General features: G+C 38.1%; 1 protein-coding gene across 8 annotated transcripts in view; it reads left to right on the top strand.

The window, feature by feature from the left end:
• Positions 1 to 14,647, top strand: part of stat6 (signal transducer and activator of transcription 6, interleukin-4 induced) — a 192,345-nt gene that overhangs the window by 47,051 nt on the left and 130,647 nt on the right. Inside the window, exon 1 of one of the 8 annotated variants that reach the window (XM_051924062.1) lies at positions 13,814 to 13,832. The exons of the other annotated variants lie outside the window; for them this stretch is intronic. The gene's annotated coding sequence lies outside the window, so the exon portion shown is untranslated. Of the gene's footprint in view, positions 1 to 13,813; positions 13,833 to 14,647 lie in introns of those variants that run through there. 8 annotated transcript variants of the gene reach the window in all.

The following is a 14,647-nucleotide window of genomic DNA, read 5'->3' as shown; positions in this document are numbered from 1 at the left end:
CAGATGTTAGTAAGAGAGAGAGAATGTGGTTGAACAAGCAGATTTATAGATTCTCTGTCCAACCCCTACAGCCAGTAGGGCATCATTGTACTTAAAGGCCTCTGAGACAAGCCAATTCCAAACAAGCATACCTCAGACCAATGGGGAAATACAACATCTTAATACCTGCCATCCCCCAAAACCATTTGTTGAACTAAAGTTTGCCAGTTAGGCAACCTGGCTTCCTTGCGGGGGGGTTGAAAGACTCTAGCAGAGAAACACTCGTGGTAAGCACCCCATTCCCCCAACTCTGTCGTAAAATTCAAAGAGACTCAGTCGTAAAGGGGGGCAAACACGAATGCCTCTCACCAAAGTATCACTAAATTACATTGCTTTGCCTAAATTACAAATAAAGACATACAAAATATTTATCAAGTTATATGCAAAATCTCACATCACAACAACTGTGTTGAAGGCAGAGGAGACATTTTGGTAGCTGTTGCCAGTGGTAATGTGTTGACAGCAGTAAGTGGAGCTGTCTTGGTGGAATGGCCCCTTTTGAAGCCTGACTGATTAGGATCAAGCAGTGCTTTTTGTAGAAGGAAGGAAGTGACTTGGTTAGAGACAGCACATTCAAGTGTTAGTGAGAGTGGTCTGTAATTACCTACTTGAGATGGTTCAAGTGTGGGCTTTTTGAGAAGAGGAGTTATTAGGGCCTGTTTGAACATAGTAGGAAAGGTGCCTATGCTGCGTGAGGTTTTGTGTGAACCCAATGAATATTTTCTTGGACACAGATTTTGTGTTAGACAGCTGACTTTAGGCTTGCTTGATTTTGTAAGATGGTACCTAATCCATTCAAGTTACGAAGATGCACCAGATTTTTGTAAAGGATTCACATCATAGCATGAGTTTTTCCTTTCTCTTTTAGGAGTACCAAGCCTATGGCCTTTGTCGTGTAGGGTGTCTTCTCGTGGCTAAGTGTTTAGCTTTGCTTTTTACCAAAACCTGTTCAGTACGCTGAGATCTGTAATAGCAAGACATTCTTAAACCCACTTAATCCAATGCAAGGTGGTAGCGAGTTTAAGCCTATCCCAACCAGATTGGGTGAAAGGGATGAGCGGCAGCCAGTTTATCACAGGGCAAACACATTTACACATACAGGGCCAGTGTAGAGTCATCATTTGACCTAACATGCTTACCTTTAGAATGGGGTAGGAAAACTGCTGACAATGGGAGAACAAGCATACTACACCAAGACAGAGACCCTTTGTGCTAGATCTTTGTGGCAGCAGGGCTAACTGATATGCCACAATGGTGCACAAGATTTGTAAGGCTACCAAAAGAGATGGACTAGCCATTAATCCTGTGGGCAATGCTAGGAGCCACCACTCCTTGACAATTAGACACTGTCCCCTGTCTTTTATTCCAATTATAGAGCCATTTTCTTAAAATGATACACAATCCATACTGATTCTAATTTAGTTAGTACTGATTTCAGTTGTTACATCAGGCTTCTGTGTTCAGAGGTTTTGAACCTTGGTGCCACTTTTGATTCTAGCTTCTGTGGAGTGTAGGGGCACACTGTTAAGCTGTTGCCAAACACCAGCACAGGAGTCCAGAATTATAAAAAGTCATCAATAATAAAAGATTGAACAAACAATACAGGGGATGAGCAAAGCACAACAAACATAAACTACTAAATGTGTCTGCCCTAGCTACAGAGTACTAACCCATGGCTACAGTTTCATGTATGACCCCTTGTCAGCTTCCAAAGTTTTAGCACTTCTTCCTCTCCCTGGCCAGCTGAACCCTTGTTATCAACTGCCGCTCAGCTCTTGGCTCTCTCAATCAGAAGAATCCAGTGACTTTTATATTGTGCCCCAGATTCCTTCCTGGTACACCTTTGCAAGCACTTCTGGGGTCCCAGCTGACAACATCAATCTCTGGTGTCTTATGGATAGAACTCCCCCTAGTGGCACCAGGTGTTCCTGCATTTTAGCTTCACTGTGGTATTATAATGGAGGGGACCAGGTTTGTTGTCCTCTCCAGTAACCCTGTGTGAATATAACATAATGCCTCCAAACAGCTTGGGAAACCTCAAACCCAGCAGTCGTGCTTATTTTATTATACAACATCATGAGTGACCTCTTGCTGTTATAGTAGCATCTCCTTGTGGTCAACAAGGGCACTGCTACATAGATTAACTTCACACTTGTCATTTGAGAATCATCTCAAGAATGTTACCATATGTGCTTTCTTTCAGCTGAGGGTTACAACTCAGACCTTCTCTACGTGATTACATTTCTGAAAAACATATTCTTGATTATTGTTTTGCTCTGCTTTTTTGGCACTTCAGCCCAAGTACCTAACAGATTATAGCAGTTTCATAACTCTACAGCTTGAATTTTAAACCTGTTAATTTGTTTTTTAAAGGCTTTGTGATCACAGTCACTATGAAACATACAATTTAAAGTAAAACCTAGTGAACTGAAGTCTCTCTACACACTAATTATTTATAATTATGTTTTAAAATTATGTAGTAAATTAAAAATGACAATCCATTACCAAGGCAGTATACACTTGTTTCAGGGTCATAAGGGCCATGACGTATTCTGGTTGCATCAGACACAAGGCAAGAAGCAGCTTCACTGGACCAGTTTGGAGTTTTTAATTAAACTTAGTATATGAATCTGTAGAAGAAATCATGCAGATTACTGTAACCACACTAGGATTTGAATGCTAAACTCTAAAGGAGCAGCATTATCATTACACTACCTTTAATGTCATATTGTGAAATACATTTTAAATTTGACTCAGGTGAAATGTTAATGGGCAACACGGTGGCGCAGTGGTAGCACTGCTGCCTCGCAGTAAGGAGACCTGGGTTCGCTTCCCGTGTCTGTGTGGGTTTCCTCCGGGCGCTCCGGTTTCCTCCCATGGTCTAAAGACATGCAGGTTAGGTGGATTGGCGATCCTAAATTGTCCCTATTGTGTGTGCTTGGTGTGTGTGTGTGTGTGTGTGTCTGTTTGCCCTGCGGTGGGCTGGCAACCTGCCCGGGGTTTGTTCCTGCCTTGCGCCTTGTTTTGGCTGGGATTGGCTCCAGCAGACCCCCGTTACCCTGTGTTAGGATATAGCGGGTTGGGTAATGACTGACTGACTGAAATGTTAATTTAAAGCAATAGTCAATGTGGCAAAATGTATCTATCCATCCATCTATCCATGCTCATTTATATGATTTTAATAGGATATACCTGTAAATCCCAACTCAGCTTCAATGGGTGTTAGTCTGGAATGTTTTCTTTGCCAAACTTTTGATGTCAGCCTCACTTTCACAAGTTCTACAATTTGACAGTCACATGGACTACATTTTCAGTGACAGGGTTCAGTTTCAAATTTTTTCATTTGAATGGCTTTTGGTTTTGAAACAACAGCTTGACTAACAGTGGTGCAGGTTTACTTTATATGTTGATGGTGTGTACTTCTAGATTTTGAGGCATACTCATCAGGGTAGTGTATTATCAAATGATTGATTAATTTCTCTGAATATTGTAGTTTTCTTTAGCTATTCCCTGACAAGGTTTAACTGTCACACTTTACTGTTGTCTGTGTGGAATTTTTCATGTTCTCCCCGTACGTCTGCATGGGTTTTCCTCTGCTTTTCTTCTCACATTTCCAAAGAAGTGCAGGTTAGGTTAACTGGCGATTTCAAATTGACCTGGTTTTGTTGTGTGCGTGAGAGAATTCTGCTAATGACAGGTTCCCTGTCCAAGTTATTTGCTACCAGTCCAACAATTTAGTAATAAAACTTTTAGCAGATTTGTGAGACTTTTCATGAAGTACCATAACTTGGTCTCTTTTAGGCACGTATCCATAACAAACCAAGTGAAAATAGCACTATTGCGAAACAATCTGTCAACAAATATTTTAGTCAGTGTTTCTTCTTGTTGAAGTGTAAATAAATTTTGCATGGCAGCTCTCCATGATCGAGTCGAGTTTCATTACTTTTTTGCTTTACCCATTGGCAGGTTCCTGGCATTTTGCTTGGGCATGTCATGCGATTCTGCTTTTAGGGGAGTGTAATATGACTGGTTGCTGCTAGTCATGTCTTTGCAGTGCCAGTTGTTGCCCCTTGTAACTAAAATTTCCAGACGATGAAGTTATATTTTTGGTATCCAGGGCTCTTTTAATAGCTTGCCTGCTCTTAAATAAATTTCTTGTTGGAGCTCATCCATGCTGCACGTAACTCCTGTTGCTATTACGTTTTTCCTCTTTTGACTTTGGTTTTTGTTTACTCCGTTCATCCTTTTGTGCGGTTGCTTTTGAACTTCCAACTTGGGGATTCACCCTTTGCTTCTTGATTCTTTTATATTTCTTTCTTTTCCCTTGTTTTGAATGTTCTTTTTTAAATCTTATTTCTGTTAATTATTTTGTAATTGTTATTTCTTTCTTTTTTCCCTGTTTTTTTCACTCTATGGTTTATTATGCCATTAAGTTTTTTGCTGTATTGAGACGTTCATTACAATTGTTGGTGCTACAAATTGGAGGCTGTCATAATTTGACATTTATTTTTATTTTTTATAGGCATTCCTTGGCCTTTAAAATCAATAAAGCATCATTTTGTGGGTTTGGGAGGCCAATGAGTTGAGTACTAATGTGTAATTTTTATTTAGAGACAATGTTGACAACATCAAAAATGAAATGCATTTTCCATGATGCCATTTTGTTTGTATTGAGGTAGCTGACATTTTTTGCTTTTTGTTTGGTCTGGTTACTAAGCTGTTGCCAGGTAGGGTCAACAGGATGTTTCGAACGTGTGACATCACCAGGTGAAAGGTATAAAGGTCAGTGTCATGCAGTTCTTGATTGTCCAAGTTTGTGGTTATTCAAAATATAACTCTAGGGTTCACTGCTTTATCTTTATTTGTATTCTGGCTACAAATTCTCTTCTGTTTTCAACTGCTATTTCATCTGTTGTACTGGCATAAGTTACTCATGGATTTTTACTGATTTCTGGCTTGTATTGCTTCATTAATTTCGCTCAATTTTGGTTTAATATTTTTGGCTAGTTCGAAAGATGTATTTGACTCCCAGGTATTGACCCTAGCACAATTCTGACTTGGATTTCATCTCATGATGTTATTAGTAAATTTGTACTACTGTTACCTTGTGTATTCAATCCAGGGGCTATTTAAGCTTCTGTAAGGCTGGGCATATGCTGTGTGATTTTTAGAATTCATGGTGAAGCTTCTACTCACACTTCAAGATGGAGTCTCCAGTCGTATATGCAATCAAACTGTACGGGTACGTTCAGTCTGATTGACATGCCACAACAGTGCTCATTCTATACGTGTAAATGGCCGTGATGGACAGTTTTACCCATTGACATCCATCCATCCATCCATTTTCCAACCCGCTGAATCCAAACAGGGTCACGGGGGTCTGCTGGAGCCAATCCCAGCCAACACAGGGCACAAGGCAGGAACCAATCCCAGGCAGGGTGCCAACCCACCGCAGGACACACACAAACACACCCACACACCAAGCACACACTAGGGCCAATTTAGAATCGCCAGTCCACCTAACCTGCATGTCTTTGGACTGTGGGAGGAATCCGGAGCGCCCAGAGGAAACCCACGGAGACATGGGGAGAACATGCAAACTCCACGCAGGGAGGACCCGGGAAGCGAACCCAGGTCTCCCAACTGCGAGGCAGCAGCGCTACCCACTGCACCACCGTGCCGCCCCCCATTGACATTTCACAATAAATCTTTATTCATTTATAAAACAATATGACCAATTCTTCTCAAAGTGTCAACAAAGAAAAGAACTGTGATGTTGACTCTTGCTGTACTGTGCTCTGAAACTGCAAAGAAAACAAAAAAGATGCATGTGGACACACAGATAGTTGGGAAGACATGAACAATATGTTCTGTTTATTTTACAAAATGAAATGGTGGTTATAGTCTATGTAATTTACCACTGTGTGTGTTGTTTTCGACTTTTTCCAGTACATGTTTCCTAAGATACTTTCCTCAGTGGCCATTTATTTGTGTGTGTGTTGCTTTATAATAGCTGTTTGAAATTAAAATAAAATTGATGGAGATATCATAAAATCGTATTATCAGAGTCCTCATACCACAAGACAGCTGACTGAAATTTCTGACATGACAGAAATTCCACAGAGCATATGACTGCCTAATCGTAAGATGAAATCAGGTATCAAAACCCTTCTCATACTGCACATGAAATGATGGCCAATAAAGATGGTATTCAATCCTATTCAGAAAATCAGTCGGTGACTGCAAATTGGGCTTAAAATCATACCAAAATTGCACAGTGTATGTCTGGCTTTAACCAAACAACCCTTCAGTGGAGTGGAATTTTATGGTGATTGCAACAGAGGAGAAGTGAGAAAACATCAAAAACTCAGACCCAAAAAGGCAAAGTAGTAATAATTTAATACTAAATTGAATTAAACAAATAACAGAATTCATGAAGGAAAAAAAGCTACATTTAGCATGTAAAATTCTATGTTGTCTATATTTTATAATGCAAACTGAGAACTGAAGAAAATCCAGAAAGGAGTTAAAAAATCATGAATAAATGAAGCCTAAAGCAAAAAATAATTAAAAACAACGTCAAATAGCAAAGTCAGATACCAAATAAACATGAAACTTCAAATGATAAAAGCGATGAATCAACAACCAAAAGCTACTTATAACTAAGATGATCAAAAGACTGCAAGAAATCTGAAGGTGAGCAAATGGAAAGGCTGTGCGAATGCCACTCCACTCAATGGCGAAGTTTAAATAGTCCTTCACTGCTGCAGTTAGTTTAATTAAAGCTCATGAGGCCAGTAATTTTTTTATGGGTCTCACCCTTCCTCCATCAAATACAGTAAGACCCCCAGATCCATGGATTATACGTTCCAAAACCTACAGCAGATGCGAGAACCTGCAATAGTAGCGAACCCTATACTGTATACTGTATGTCATTTTTGTTTTCATACATACCAATGGTAAAGTTTAATGAAAAGATAACACACAATCTCAACATTACCAACATTACGAATAAATGGGAATCTGATGTTTTAGCTTAACTCTCAAGGGATGATGAAGCAATTAAGAATATCTTGTAAATGCATGCTATTGGTCCAAGAGATTATAATATTCTATCGCCCACCAGAAAGAGTAACCACAGATCACACTGCCTGTTTTTATGTATTGTGCCTACGTGACCACACGGCAATACCCAAACTATTCCGAAGTGAATAGTGTTTTTTTGTATCTCACATCCTCATACACCTTTATCGTAAGAGCATCCCTTATCTACGATGGAGCGTTCGATCAGAAGAAAATATGAAGCAGGTTTTAAATTAAAAGTTGTTGATGTGGCGAAAGAAACTGGTAACTGCAATGCTGCAACAAAATTCAATGTGTCTGAGAAACTGGTGTGAAATTGAAGGAGGCAAGCAGATGAAAAAAAAAAGAAAAAAAAAGAATGTAACTGTCATATTTTTGAACGAGCGTAGAAGTCAGGGTCTGATTTTTATGATCGATTTTTCGGGTTTCAAGACCTGACTTATATGCGAGTATATACGGTAACTGAAATTGCAGAATCCCAATCCACAGATACAGGAGTTATACTGTACAATGTAACACTTAAAAAAACTAATTGATTATAGCCTTAAAGAAAATAAATACTATTTTCTAAAGGAACTAAAGGGAGAGGATTAAAACTTAGGAAATAGTAACACTTAGGAAATAAGACTTAAAACATAATATTTCAGAGCAAGGGATGAGACCAAAACCTAAAAAAAGAAAGCAAGCAGAGCACAGCCGGCAAAAAACAGTTCACTGTGCATATTCAATGTTTAGCCTATGGTCCGCTGATTTTTAGTGACCTCTGACCTTCCTATTAAAGTCTCAATGATTTTGTGTTAGGATTTCCTGTTTGAGACAATACAGTGGTCAAGATGCAACCAGTATGAAAACACGGTTCCATATGTTCATTAGGATCAGATGGCGTAATTGTCCCAAATTCATGCTGCCAGATCAACTGGGTGGAAAACATATTGTATGTAAATCCAGCATGTGATGTACTGGGACATATCTACTTTATTTTTTTCTCCTGGTGTGGACAACATGACAATAAAAAAAACTCAAGAGCACCATAGGATACCAGTAACTGCTTAATGAAAATGTAGTTTTAGGTCTCCTTCACCATGTTACAGCCATGAATTTGTTTGTTTTCAAGTCACAGGTACAGCACAGTTAATTACATAAATTATGAGCCTTGCCAACACCCATGCCATGACAATATATTTTCTATAGAACTGACTTAACTGAAACAGCAACAAATCCAGTTTATAGTTGCATGTTTTTTAGGTGCGATGAGATGTTCAACCTACACACACTACTTGATTTGAACACAGGAGATGTGTCGTAACAACACCTGTGTACCCAAACTTTTGGTGAACAGCACAAGGCTTGCTAAATATTGAACATGTTTCTCTGTGCTCCTTTAATATGTGGCATCATACCCTAGCTACCCTTTTTAGTTAGGATGTTGGCCTTTATTTGATTCTATTCCACAAACTAGCACATGTAAGATGTTTGATACTTTTTTTTTTAATATACCACCTTCAACTAGAAACAATGGCCAGCAGCAGGTATTGACGTTAAGTAAATATCAAAAGCCTCAATGTAATCCACGTAATGTCTTATGCTCACAACATTTCTGGTTCAAAATCTCCTTTCTTTTTTGAAATTATCGATTTTACCTTGCATTACACAATATCTTCTACAGAGATAGGAGGAGTATGTTTTTTTATGATCTGATTTTACCAAAATCTTGTTCTTAGCATTGTCTCTAAGAGTGTGTAGAAAATTAAATTCTTTTAAAAACACAGGTATCGTTTGGAGATACTACCTAGAGTTGAGTCTTGTCATAGCTGGGGAGTATAACTTCTGCAGCAGGTATTGAGGGAAAGGGAGGAAACCCCATCAGTTTTGTTATGGAAAAATCTGTAACTTGCATGCAGTAATAAAAATGGGAACTGAATTAATCTGGTTTAGTAAATGTGTTGAAGAACAGAAGCTGACATTTGGTGACATTGAGCACCTGCTGAAATTCCTCCAAAATTAATACTCGTTCTGAATCCAGTATGCTGTAACCTGCCCTTGAGATTGCTGTGCACAATGCCAATCCATGTCAGGGTGTACACTTTTGCACTTTCTCAAACCTTTTTCAGTTTACAGACATATATTCATACATGCATACCTACATTCTGCATATGCATAAAGCACTTTCTCAGACTTGCTTAATAAATTAAAAGGATGTGTGAGGGGCCTATCCTGGCAGCATTAAATACAATGCAGGAATAGATCCTGGACAGGGAACCAGTCCATTACAGAAAAGCACCCATGCATATACACCCCAATTTACTCACATTAGAGGAAATTTACAGTTGCCACTCCACCCATCACTGTCATCTGTAAAAGAGCCCAAAGGAAAAACCACACAGATCAGGAGAGAATGTAGTAGTTGAAAGATGCATACTACTCAGGGATTCTGGACCTCCAAAGCAGCAGCAGTGCAAACCACCTCTCTACTGTACAACTCGGGGTCGATTTAGACTTGCCCTTTAGCCTAACATCCAAGTCTTTGAAATATGGGAGGAGGTTAAATTGCCTGGAGTAAAGCAATGCAATATCCACATTGACAGTCAACATATTAAGAAACTGAATACTGCTCCCTAGAGCTGTGTGGACACCACCTGATATATTTATCATGCTAGAGTGCCACCCATTCCAAATAAGTACAAAAAGCAAATATTTAAGATTGAAAGACCATAGGAGTTCAGATGAATTAAGGAGTACCACAGTTAATTGGACCTTGAGGTCATAATGATGAAAATTATTCACAATATCAAAAGTCTTCCAGACATGTTCAGTTCAATAAATATATTATGCTGAAGACAGGCACAGGTGAATTGTACAGGCACCCAAACACAGAGTAAAAAACTGATTAACCAAACAATATGTATCCTTTTAATAAACTGTAAGAGACAAAGCACAGAAGTTTGGACTAAAGTGCAATTGAAATACCACTAACTGAAGATCTGAGCAGTGGGTGATAGAAGGGAAGAAAATGAAAACTTAAGTCAACACCATCCCTGAAGAAAATAAAACTTTTTCTCCAATGTCATACACTACAAGCTGGGATAATACTGGAAATTTTGGATATGTTAAAGTTGACAGCCATCAGTCTATTTTCTTAGCTGTCTAATCCTGTTCTGGGACATACAAACCAGGAGTTAACCCATCAAGATCAGGCATAAATCAAGAGTGGATGGGGTGTCAGTGCATTGCAGTGCCCGTTCACAACTTGTCAGTTCATTATTACTTGACTGACACCTTTATCCAAGGTGACTTACAACATTTAACGTACAAGTGGTTATATTTCTTTTGTTTTTCCAATTGGAGCACAGGCAAGTGACATGAGTTGCTCATGGTCACCTAGTGTTTGCAGTGGGATCAGATCAAATCACATGTCTTTTGATATGTGACTATCTTAAGAAAATAACCCATACATACTCCACATGGGCCGTTATTGGGCCAGAACTCTGGACTCATCTCACCCAGTTCATCACTTATTATTAAAAACTCCTCTCTGGTAAACGCTTCAGGTCAGTTAAAACTAAAACTAACAGAAGCCTCAAAAGTTTCTTTCTCAGAGCCATAGTCCTCTCAGACAAATGATTTAGATTGTCTTCTTTGTATATTCATGTCTTCTGTAATGTACTGCATGAAGGTGTGTGTGTGTGCAGTATATGTACATGTATGTGTGTGCACTTGCATACACACTATACGCTCACACTTTCACTTGCACATCTCCACAGCCATCTGCAGTTTTTTTTTGTTTTTTTCTGTCCTTCCTGGCCATAGGACCATACTTTATTCTTTGTTAATTAGCATTGCCAAATTTTTATATTTTTTGTCCTCAACTTGTAAAGCACGTTGAGCTACATCATTTGTATGAAAACGTGCTGTATAAATAAATGTTGTTGTTTATAATTGTACTGTTCTGTAACTTTGTATGAAGTTTTTCTTTTTAACTTATGCTATTAATGTTATTTGTAAGTGATGTTGTGTTCTGCTACAAGCAGCGCCAAATCTCCGAAGTCAAATCACTGTACATATGAAGTACTGGCAAATAAAAGTGATTCTGATTCTGGATGTGTGAGGTGAAGGGCTGCCAGCTACACCACAGTGTGGAAAACTGAACATTGCTTAGCCTCTTCTGATCCATATCTGTTGAAAAATGAGCTAATACACACTGCTGAACACTATTTTGTTTTCTGTTTTCATCTTTTGAAAGATTTAAGAGACTGAGTTCCAATGCTTCAATAAAGTTGCCACTAGCAAGTTTCCCTGCCCTCTAATCTAATATTTTTCAAGACTCTGATAAAGTAGTGATTATTAAAAGCGTTACTTGGCTGTACTGAAAGAGGCAAAGTCTTTTCAAGACAACAATCAATTTGCTTATTGTGCAAACAGAAGTGTAGAAGATGCTCTGCTTGTTATCTTACATCAAATCTACACCTTTCTTGATCAGCCTGGTTCATATGTCAGAGCACTAGTCTTTGATTTTTCTTCAGCGTTCAATACTATACAGCCTCATATACTGATTTAGAAATTGAATGGTATGAATGTAAACCCATTTATTACACTATGGATTCAGGACACTTTTTCAATAGTCATTCATTCAAACACAGAAAGTCCGCAGGGGTGTGTATTATCACCATTACTGTTTATTCTGTACACAAGTGACCTGAGACAGAATAATGACCACTGCTCCATTATCAAGTATGCGGATGACACCATGCTCATAGGACGTATATTTGGGGAGGATGAAAGCCACTATCTAAATCAAGTGGACTGTATGGTAAACTGGTACAATAAAAACTCTCTCATTCTGAATGTAAAAAAGACCAAAGAAATTATATTTGATTTTAAGTGACAGAAATATGTATGTTCTCCTATTGTAGTTCTGGGAGAGGAGGTAGAAATAGTGACTGAATATAAATACTTAGGAACTTACCTAGATAACAATCCATCCATCCATCCATCCAGTTTCCAACCCGCTGAATCCGAACACAGGGTCACGGGGGCCTGCTGGAGCCAATCCCAGCCAACACAGGGCACAAGGCAGGAAACAAACCTGGGCAGGGTGCCAACCCACCGCAGTAGATAACAATCTTAACTGGAATTCAAATACAAAAAAAATATTTTCTAAATGCAACCAGCGCTTATTTCTCCTCCATAAATTCAAACTATTTAAAGTAGACAAGGACCTCATGTTGTCCTTCTATCGCAGTATGATCCAGTCTGTGATCACTTTCAGTTTCATTGCCTGGTTTAATAGTCTGACAAACCAAAACTCAAAAAAGCTCCAGCAGATTACAAAGTATGCAGCTAAAGTTATTGGGGCTGATGTAGATGATTTGACGAGTGTGTGTGTCAGAGGGCAATGTTAAAGAAACTGGAAATCATCTCAATAGATGACAGTCATCCATTACATGTAGAACTAAAGTTCAGTAAATCAGGAAGGATAGTCGCTTTGAAAACCCACACAAATCACTCCAGAAACTCCTTTCTTCCTAGTGCCGTACAACTTTTCAATAAGAAATATCGGAGAGAATGATTAAGGTTGTTGATATATATCCTGTAACCTTTTTTTTTTTTTTTTTGGTGTAACTATGTATTATCTAACTGCCTTATATTAACCTTTCTTGTTTCTATTTGTCTATTTTCATTTCATTCTGTCTGTTATTAGATGCATCTAAGAAGGCAAATTTCATGTTTTCTTGTATAAACTTGACTAAATAAAGAAACCTTAAACCTTAAACCTTACTGTCTGGGGACCCACCCCATATATAACACTGTTTAACTCAATGTTTATGTAGAACATTTTTCCTTGTGTTTGAAGGGTAGTTCCACAGTTCATCTCTATGTATTTCATTATTTCTCATTCTTTTAGGATGACTATATGCAGGTGCCCCTTCCATGACAAACAACAACATTGAAAAAAGTAAAATAACACACGGACAGTGTAAATATTCTCAGCCTGTTGGCTTGTTTTAAAGGTATACACTCCCTCTAAAATGTCTCAGATCGCTCAATGTTTCACCCTTATTTTCTGTACACTGTTTTACTTTTTCATTTGATTGGAGACTTTCAGATGGTGCTTTTACCTCTGTCAGACTTTAAGCACTACATCTACTTTGATGGGTGAAATGGCAAAGCAAACTGCCAATGCTGATGGAAAATTAGTGAAATAGTAGGAGTTAATGCTCTAATCTGATCGTGCACATTTTATGTACTCTTTATGCAAAAGTGCCTGTCAGCCATTATAACCTTTAAACGAATTAAATGAACACTGGTAGACCTATAAGGCTGTCACGGAAGAAAATGAAAGTTGCTTTCCTGCCTGCAAATTTGTGACTCAGAAGAGGAGGAGCGTGGCACCTGGCATGAAGGTTTCGCTTTGTCAGGCAGGTGGGCATTGCTGATACTTCCCACTCGACTTGGAGAGTGAACTTTGTTATGTTTAAACAGGACATAGCTAGGCTGGATTTTGTCTGGAGGCACACTTTGTTTTTCTTCTTCTTTTTGAATATTTTGTTACCAGCGAGAGAGAGAGAGACGAGGCTGGGCTTGGTGGAAGTGAATGGGAAGTGATACTGGAGATACTACGAACATTTTGGATTCAGCAGAAAAGGATTCAGTCAACTTCATCTGCTGTAATTCAAAGACATTAGAAAATATACACAAGGAGTAACAGTCAGGTGTGTTCAGGGAGCTTCTTTACATTTGTTTGTATTTTAGTTTCATTGTTAGAGAGTTATCATGTTTTGTTTGTTAAATATTTTTGTAACAATGAGTCGTATTCAGATATAACAGTGATAATGGAAAATAATTATATGTGCTGGTAGAGTATTTAGAATATGTTTTAGTAGCATTTCACAATATCTTGTAGGTGGCTGAATTAGCTTTCTTACACAGTAGATTCTGCATCAAGTGATGTAAAAATTGCATTGATTGATTGTGTTAATTGTTGTGGAAGGTTTTGTGGTTAATTGTACTGTAGGTAATATTTCTTAAGCATAAAGAACAGAAATTTCAAATCTGTGTTGAAGTCTCAAGTTAAAACTGAAGTCCTACTGTCTACCACACTACTTGGTAGCTTATTCCATGTATTTCTGGTTCTTAATGTGAAAAAAAAAAATTCCTAATGTTTGTGTGAAATTTACCCTTAACAAGTTTCCAACTGTGTCCCCGTGTTCTTGATGAACTAATTTTAAAACACCAGTCTCAATCCACTGTACTGATTCCTTTCATAATTTTAATAATTGATAATTATAAATTAAATAATTTGTAATTTTTAAAATAATTTTATAACAGGTTAATTTAATACATTACCAATAAATTATAGTCAGAAGAAATAGAATTGCTATGATGTGCAGATGATGCATCTATGTGATTGTTTTGAGTGTAACCTAAGTACTGAGTACATGTCTATTTAGTGTCACTATTATGAGTTGGACACTTTAAAAAAATATAGGCAACACAAAATATAGAGATAAAATAGGATAGAAAGGAG

This window comes from Erpetoichthys calabaricus, chromosome 3, assembly GCF_900747795.2.
Source record: "Erpetoichthys calabaricus chromosome 3, fErpCal1.3, whole genome shotgun sequence".
NCBI classification, from domain to species: domain Eukaryota; kingdom Metazoa; phylum Chordata; class Cladistia; order Polypteriformes; family Polypteridae; genus Erpetoichthys; species Erpetoichthys calabaricus.
This window is presented reverse-complemented; position numbering and strand designations above follow the sequence as displayed.